Source organism: Pan troglodytes, chromosome 17 (genome assembly GCF_028858775.2).
Source record: "Pan troglodytes isolate AG18354 chromosome 17, NHGRI_mPanTro3-v2.0_pri, whole genome shotgun sequence".
Taxonomy (NCBI): domain Eukaryota; kingdom Metazoa; phylum Chordata; class Mammalia; order Primates; family Hominidae; genus Pan; species Pan troglodytes.
Window position 1 is genome coordinate 85348190 of NC_072415.2, and position 9568 is coordinate 85357757.

The following is a 9568-nucleotide window of genomic DNA, read 5'->3' on the forward strand; positions in this document are numbered from 1 at the left end:
TGTTCAACATACTTTTTGTACCTTGCTTCTTCTTTACCTGACAGTAGATAATGTCTGTTTTCTCATTTCATTACATATGGAGGATTTTTAAATCTTATTGAGCTGTACTGTAATTTATTTAATCAATTCCTTATGACAATTTTAAAAGCAACATTTAGATTTTTAAGTTTTCTCAGTTAGAAATATTGAGTACAAAAAATTCTTAATATTATTGTGAATATTTTTGATTATTTCCTTACAACAAATACCTAGAATTGAAGTCGCTGCATCGTAATGTGATTTGATGCACATGGCCAAATCACCCACAGGAAGACTTGTACTGGTTTACACACTTATTTGCATGAGAATGACTTTCTACACACCTTTGCCGTGTGAATACAAGGGTTTGATGTTTTTAAGTTTTTGGCCATTTTCACTAATTAACCAATTTAATCTTGATGTTTTCATGTATAATATTTTTTAATGTTGATTGTTCACTTATGTTATTTAAAAAAGAATCATTCAAGGACATGTATGATTTTCGGAGTACTTTTACATTAATTATGATTTTATTTATTTATTTATTTTAAATCAGGGTCTTACTCTGTTGCCCAGGCTAGAGTGCAGTGACATGATCTGGGCTCACTGCAGCCTTGACCTCACTGACTCAAGCAATCCTCCCACCTCAGCCTCCCAAGTATCTGGGACCACAGTTACACACCACCATGCCTGGCTAATTTTTGTATTTTTTTTAGAGATAAGGTTTCACCATGTTGCCCAGGCTGGTCTCAAACTCCTGAGCTCAAGTGATCCGTCTGCCACGGCCTCCCAAATTGTTGGGAGTACAGGCGTGAGTCAGCCTGCCCGGACTTAATGATTCATTTAAACTCAAGTGGCCACAGACAACAACAGCAAAGAGGAGAGAAAGAACTGAACTAAGACACTGGCTCCTCTGTGGGTGTGGAGAAAGAACTGGACTGAGACCCTGCGGCTCCTCTGTGGATGCGGGACTAGAACAGGGTAGTTATTTTCCAGGTCTGTTCCCCCTTGTTCGTCCACAAAGCTATGTCTCATTAAAGGGTCCCCAGTGACTTCAAGTGAATAATGTACTTTTGTACTCTCTTCAGATTTCCCAACTTGCTCACAGGGAGAGGAGTTTCCAATTTTATGAGTTCTGTTGCTGATTTGCAATTAGTATTGATTAGCGAAACAAAAATAATCTCAAAATAGAGTGGTCACCACCCTAGTAGGATGAGATTTGATCACTTAGAGTAACTCCATAAAAAAAAAAAAAACACTTGGATTAGACCTAGAAGTCAAGAGACTGGGACTACTTTTAAATCTGTATCAGAATATCTCCCATAGGTGAGTTTGTTCCAGAGCTGAAATTTAAGGGCCCTGCTAAGCCCCTGATATCTTTGACCCAGATTCTTGATAGCCACACGCAGAGGCCAACAAGCAAAGGGTGAGGACGATGAGGAAGCATGTTACCTTGAATAAGACCAGGATGCGCTGAAGAGTACGTGGGATTCATTTTCTTTCTTAAACATCAATAGTGTTTCACCAAAAGTGTTTAGATGACCTGTAACTAGTCAGTCATTATTTTTCTTACATCACCCAAAAATATTTACAATTTGATCTGACTGGTATAAAGTCTGTCTTATGATGTGTAGAGTGTATTTTACTTTGAACAGAGAGTAGAAACAGTGGGCCCATATATTTGATCATATTTTGTTGAAATACTTCAGATATGGCACACATCATATTTAAATAGTAGCTAAAAATGTAGTTTTCTGGTTAGAATGCAGTGCTTAAAGATGAATTTAAAAGGAAGTCTTTAAGACTGAAGCATTCTGAACAAAGCTGAACTTGCAGGGATATTTTTCCTTGAAAGCTTTTTTGACCAAAAGTACATTAGTGGCAAGGAACTGGGGACAGATACATTGGGAACACCAGTTTCTAAAGTATGTAAATAATAAGGAAAAGCCCATTTTGTATAACTGTAACTGTTAGCCAAATTCATCCAATCAATTCATACACAGCTGGGTTTCCTATGGGCTGTTACAAAACCCCAACTGGTCCTAAGACTAAAACATTTTTCTCCTTTCAGTAAATGTTTCTTCTTTAGATACATTTTAATGTATTTATGCATGTTTTCGAGTAATTTTTCCAATTTTCTCCAACAAACTAAACTAAAATTTTCCTTTTCTCATTGTAGAACAGCAGAGTATGTGGATGTGTGGTAAGCATGGTGTGATAAAACCAAAAAGGATGGGCATTTGGGAATAATTTATTATCATATAGTTTAAAATTATATATTCAATCGTATTTCTAAGCCATAGCTTTCATGTCATTATGACCAATTGATTAATGATTGGGCATTAATTGATTAATATTAATTAATGATTGATTAAACATACCCATTTCAACTTTTGACTCTTTTATGTCCTTAAAATTTTAGAAAGCAGTATTTAGTTCTGTTTTGATTTGTTAAGTTTAAGAGACAGTAATGCCCTAAATACTTGCGTTTCATTTGTAATATGTTTATTTACAAATTAGAAAAATCTAATTTCCATTTTTAAAGCAATTAATTTTCCTCCCAGATATCCCCATCCTTATTGTTTTAGAGTTGTGAAATTCACACATCATTCACTTGGATACACAAGATTCCAGGATGGGGAGCTCAATTATTGGTCCTATTTAGTGGAACCATGGGTTTTTGCATTGTTGAATGCGTAATAAATGACCACATCTCAAAATTGGACTCTGGACATATTGATTAGGACACATTCCATTTTCCATAATTTTTTTCATCAATTAGTGGAAACTAATAGCATTAAACTCTAAAATAATCTGCAAGCAGAAATCTGATGGAAAGGGCTTTGTCCAAACTTCAGATTATGATGAAAAATATTTTTTTAAATAGGGAATTTAAAACAGTCTTTTGCATGGTGACTGTTTTCTTAAATGTAACGTGAATATTTGTCTTTAAGTTCTGGTTAGATAGTTGGAGCCTCACACTATGTAATATCTTATTTGTTGTCATGGAAGCTTTGTAATATCACAAAATTCTCCTAAGGAAGCCAGGAAAGCTGCAGAGAGGCAACACCAGTTCTTGTCACTAAAACTTTGCAGAGAAAAACAACAGATTTATGAAAAAGGAGTCACAAAGTTTCTATGTCTGGATGACCTCTCGCTTTTCTTAAAATTTCAGTTTTGATCACAGCGTTAAAGATGAATTTGGTGCTTCTTTTGGAAATGCTCCAACTAGTGTATTCCTACATTCCTGCTTCTGGTGGCTTACCTTTTTAAGACTGGAATCCCACATCAGAAATAGAAAGTCTGGGGTTTCAGAGACTGGTTTGGATATCATTCCTTGTGCCAATGGTTTCCATGCTAATTGCATTGCTTTGACATGAATAACGGCCTTTTTTTTTTTTTAAGTGAAATTGGTGATGCACTTGCTCCATGCACTCCTGGCAGGTAGCACCCTGACTGCTTTCACTCTCTCCACAGTGAGGTATCATCACGTCTCTTCCCAAGGCTGGATTTGTCATTTCTTAAGCCTGAACTCCTCAAAGACAAGATAAACACATTTATCCTGTAGCAATAATATTTAGTGTTCTTATTCACTCTCCAAATGTTTTCTTCTTGAAACTCCCCACTTTACAGAACGCTTCAGGTTAGCCAAGCGCTTTAGCATTGTAGAGAAGCCAGGAGAACAGAACCATGGGAGAGCAGGTAAGAGCCTGTGCAGTCTATCTCTGTCCGTATGGCCTCACCTGTGTGTGCAGGGCAGGGGGACGGGGACACTGTCTCCTTATGTCTCAGGATGAAGAACAGCGGGAGGAAAGCTGAGACTCGGAAGGAGAGGGGCAGGCCCTGTGACAGGCTGGAGAACCATTTTGGGTGGCACTGGGTTTGTGGTTTCCATTGTGATTCTCAAAGATTGTGGCCCTTCTGTCACCTGTATTAGGAATGAGGGAAGAGCAGATAGATCCACCTGCAGGAGAAATGCTCCAAGCACAGCCTCTGCCTCAGGGCTGGAGCTCTTTAGGGCTGTGCACTAGCAGTGGACATCACAGACCATGCCTCGCACGTGGACCCAACTAAAACCAAGCAGGTGGAATCAGTAAATGCGCAGGAATGAAGGTGACAGGAGGGTGGGAAGCCCAGTGACCACAATCGTAGATCGAAGATTTCGTTCAGTAAGGAATAAAAAAATCACAGAAAGAGCATGGGAGTGTGGCCTTTCTAGGGTTAAAGATCCTTAAGCTGTAGAGAGAATGTATAAAAGGAATTTTCTGTCTGAAATAATTTATGGAAATGCCGTGCTCCCTTTGAAGGCTCCATGTCACCGTGTGGCACTGCGCAATGTTCTCTTTCTTCACCTGTCAGGCAAAGACCACCTCGAAGAGTCTCACTGCTGATTACTAGTTAATTGTCATTAATAAGTGACAACTGACATTATGGGGGCTTAATGCAGAGAGAACAGAAAAGAGCCACAGATATTCTAATGAGCTGACTCCTACGTGCCCTCTTTTGTTGTCGAAAATGAGGAGCTGTCGTCATTGTTCAGGAGATGGGCTTCAATTGCTCTGGAAAATATTCTCTTTTAATTTCTTTATGCATAGATAATTCCTGGTACTCTGTACTTCTCTCTCCCACCCCCTCTCCTTTGAGCATGCACACACACACACACACACACACACCACACTTCCTCACTGTCTCCTATGAGCGTGCTAAAAGCTCCCAACTTAGGAAGAATCGTAAGTTATTCCTAGACAAGGAAGTAGTGCGCTCTTCAAAGCTTGTATTTACAGAGAAGATAGAAGAGGAAGGCTGCTGAGTGTCATAGTTTTAGTTGCCTTGGATGGGAACAGAGGTGGAAAGGTTCAGCACTGAGGAACGAAGGGTGGGAGGTAGGAGAAGGGAGGAATTGATGTAACAAGAAAAGATCCACCAGTCACAGGCGGGAAGCTGAAAGTGATGATCAAGAACATATGAACACATGTCACAGCCAATCTGCCTGAGAGAAACGTTACTCTTCCCAGCCCTCGGAGCTTTAAAACAATTACGACAACAAAAAATCCCCACAGAATATTCCAGAAGAGAAGCCAGAAATGAGGGGAAATGATTCAATAGATATTAAACTTTAAGCTGCGTCCGTTGCCATTTGCTTTTGGTAAACTTTACCCAAACAGAATTTGCATGTTAGAAATTCTCACTCATCAGGACAATTGAGCACAGACTCCGAGTTCCTTCTTTGGGGCGGGGGGGGTGTGTGTGTGTATGCACAGGAACAGTGCTGTATTCAAATATTAGAGTAGAAAATAAATCCAAAAACATACAGTCTCTCCCCTTTACCTGGCTACCCCCTTTCCTTGCCCAGCTCCTGGTAACCATCATTCTACTGTCTGCTTCTATGAGTCTAACTTTTTAAAAATTCCACGTATCAGTGAGATCATGCAACACTTATCTCTCTGTGACTGGCTTAATTCACTTAGCGTAATGTCCTCTAGCTTCATCCCTGTTGTTACAAATGGCAGGATATCCTGCTTCTTGAAGGCTGAATAGTATTTCATTGTGTACATATACCACATTAAAAAATAGGTGATGGAGAGGTTGATTAGCCTGATTTGATCATTCCACAATGTATACACGTAATGAAACATCACATCGTACACTGAAAATATACACAATTATCTGTCAGCTAAAAATAAAATGAAATTTAAGAAAGGAAAATGTATAGCAAATAGTTTCTGTGTCTGCTCAAGCCGCTTAACAGAATGCTGTGTCTGTCTGTAAGGAAAGGGCAGCTGTTAGGGTGCATTTTCTCTCACTATCCGCTCAATACTGAAGATTTCCAAATAGGACCACGGCAGAATATCCTTGGAGTAAGCGTGGGCTGAAGCCAACAGGAACAAGATGTGTTGTTTTTCAAGTGCCAACACCTCCTAACAACAATTTTTCGTGCTATCAGATCATTTCACACCGTGCCATTCCACCTTCTCTCAAGTCTTATCACACAAATGCAGTTTCAAGCTTGATATTTGATGCCTGCACTGCTAAAGGGAGATATCCTGTCTTGTTCCTTAAAACACTGCTGTGGCAGTCATTTCTGTATGCAGTGGTAAACCCTCTGCCCACGTTCATTTCTGTTCAGTGACAGTGTTTGGGAGAGAGGCAATACTTTGAATTGCAGTGAGCAGCTGGGTCTGGTCTCCTCCCACTTTGGGGTCAACCTTGACTTCCAGATGATGGTCCTAACAGGACAGAAAGAGAGGGTAAGAAATGACCATCCTGCCCTTCAAATCAGCTAATGGGCATCCGCGTCACACTGTTGACACATGGCGGGTTCTCAGCTAGAGGTGTTTAAGTTTCGGATGCGTGTGCTGGTGTTGAACCCCATCGGGAGAATCACACACTTGTGTTGTTGAGTTTTGGGACCTCAGTTCTCAAGCTTTACATTTAGATTCGGTTTGTTTTATTTGAAAATGCTGGAGATTGCTCCCAGCTTGGTATCGTTTGTAATGACACCAATATCCTTACCTAAGTTTTGCACAGAAGTATGGAAAAGGGCATGGTGAGCTTGCACCAGGCACTAGATAGCTGCCCCGCAGTGGATGGTGATCCATCATTAAAGGACATGGTGAGCTTGCACCAGGCACTAGATAGCTGCCCCCCAGTGGACGGTGATCCATCGTTAAAGGACATGGTGAGCTTGCACCAGTCACTAGATAGCTGCCTCCCAGTGGACGGTGATCCATCGTTAAAGGACATGGTGAGCTTGCACCAGGCACTAGATAGCTGCACCGCAGTGGATGGTGATCCATCGTTAAAGGACATGGTGAGCTTGCACCAGGCACTAGATAGCTGCCCCGCAGTGGATGGTGATCCATCGTTAATCTGTGCTGTTTTGGCATCACGCTGCTGTGGAGACAACCTGGGATTCAGAGGCTGAAGGCTGGACTATTGCGTGAACCTCAGTTTCTTTGTGCATCAAAATTATAAAAGCACATGGGATGTTCCTCCCTCCATGCTCAATATGTGGAAGGGGCCTAATAAACTGCATTGTCATTAGACTTGCTCGATCAAGTACAAACACACCTTATTAGACAGCTCTCCTCTCTCATCTCTTGCTCACAAAAATATGAAGAAAGGCATTTTCAAATGTCTCTTTTAAGTTGATACATCAGCAAATGCACTGGTGGATACCTGAGATCAATCATACGTTTGAGTTGGAATAATAACATATTAGTTGCCTCACGGGGTTCAATTATATTGGGGTGTCTTCCATTACCACCAATTTTCAGCTCCATGGCAAGAGAAAGTAAGGGTCTAGACAAGAGGAAAGCAAGTCGTGAAAGGTTTGGATTGACTGTCCAAGGTAGAAACAAATAGATATCTGGCTGGAATCCAGAATTGCTATGTCCTTCACCCACTCACAGCACAGATTTCTGAAAAAGATGTGCAGAGAGGTTACTTGGCCAATGAACAGTTTTTCTTACCATACTGTTCTAATCACGGGCCTCACTGGGCTGGCCAGGGCAGCTAGATTAGAGTGTACAAGGGTCAAGAGGATTCCTTTGGCCTTGAGGAAGCAGGTGAAAACCCTATACCTTTCACCAGGAACCCAAACAGATTCCTTCTTAGGCTCCCTGGGACAGGTACTCCTCAGAGAACCAGAGAACTAGGGGCTGTTTCCTCCATTCATCAAAAGTCTCACTGAAACCACGTTATTATGTGTGGCCCTGACCCGAATCCTAGCTCCTCTCCTTGGGTTGGAATGAGGATGTGGAGAGCAAGTCCATGACTCCCTCTTGAGTTTAGAAGGCAGATCCGACAGGTGGCAGATCCAGCAGGCTTCAGTCTTCATTCTGCCATGTTGAAATCAAAAGGATTTCAGTAGGCCCCCTAATCTGGATAATCAAGGAAACATCAGGTCATATTCTGGGACTGTTGTGATTGTTTTGTGTTTGGTATTTTGGTGATGTTCAGTTCATGTTCCAGACTGTGTATCATTTAGTTATTCAATTTGGTATCTACTTTAGGACTAAACATCTACTTCACCCTGCCTTCATCATCACCAGCTATGTGCACTTCCATGTTTTCAGCTGTTTGAGTCTTTGCTTGTCTTAACTTAAATCTTGACTTAGTTCACCCTTCTTTCTTTTAGCTCCACCAGCCTCAGTCAATGAGGTTGGTTGGTGAACACAGGCTCACAAAATGAGGGTCCCACATGTGGCAGGTGGTGGGCTAGGAGCCCAATATCATTTACGGTAATGATGACAGACACGTTCTCTGGCCTCCTGCATCTTCCAGTGAACTCATTTTTTGTGTTCAATTTCCAGGTACCTAGAAGCAAAGACATAGTTTTCCTCCTGAAATCTCATCCATGCATACGTTCATTCATTGAACCAACATTTGCTGCTAGATGTTTGGTATTTTCTTAAATATTAGAAAACAACATGAAGACTACAGTTACAGGTTAAATTCTGCAAATTGACTAAACATAGAGTCATGGGGGCTGTAGTGGGGATCACACGAGAGGCCAGGACACCAGGAGCTTTCAAGCTCTAGGAAAGGTTTCCTAAGGGAGATGATTGTCACATATTTTGGTTACAATTCTTTTCATTAAAATGAGTCTAGATTGAATTCATTGCAAAATCAGCTTTAATATCAATATTTCATGAAATGAGCTTCATACCCCAAATGACACTCCTCTCACTTCTGGGGAGGGGTGCTGCGAGCTGTTGCAGGCTGGGTAGTGTCACCTCAGTGGCATCGGTGTGAGCTTGAACTGCGTAGCGTTTCTTTGTTCACAGACCCCCTCCCCCTTTTCTATTGCTTCTTTATTTTTCTTGATGACCTTACGTATTTCTTTTCCATTGCTACATAACAAATTAATCCCAAACTTACTCCAGTAAACGGTGACCTGTTAATCTCAGGTTCTGTGGTTAGGAAGTCTAGGGTTCTCTGTTCAGGGGCTCGCAGGGCTGAAATCAAGGCGGTGGTCCTTGCTGCGATCTTTCCAGGGGCTCAAGCTCTGAGGTTGGCTGAATCCGATTGTTTGTGTGGTGGAACTGACACCCTCAAAAACAAGAGGCTGCCCCCGTTGTTTTTGCTGCCTGCCTTGGGGCCCCTCCACCACACGACCGTTTGCTTCTTCAAGGCCAGCAGAACATCTCTGTGGCTTCCAGTCTCTTTTAAGAGCTCACCTGATCACATCGGGCCTATGAATGATGGTTTCCTTTGATGAACTCAAAGCCTGTTGTTGGAGGGCCTTGATCACACTTGTAGCATCCCTTCACCTCGGCCAAGTAGGGTAACCAGATCACTGCTATACTGCTGATTCTCTGGCAGTTAGCACAAAGCAAAAAACGAAATGAACTTGTTCAATGTTGATTGTTTCATAGATGATGGTTTCAGGGGGAGCCCTGGACCGTGGGTGCCCTTGGTGAGCCTGCACACCCACTTTGCTCTGTCTGCCCGTGATAGGCTCTTCACACGTGAGCTGACCCTTGGCCAGACGGGGCGACATCACAGGCACACCCACCTGGTCGTCTGTTTTGGAATCTTATAAATA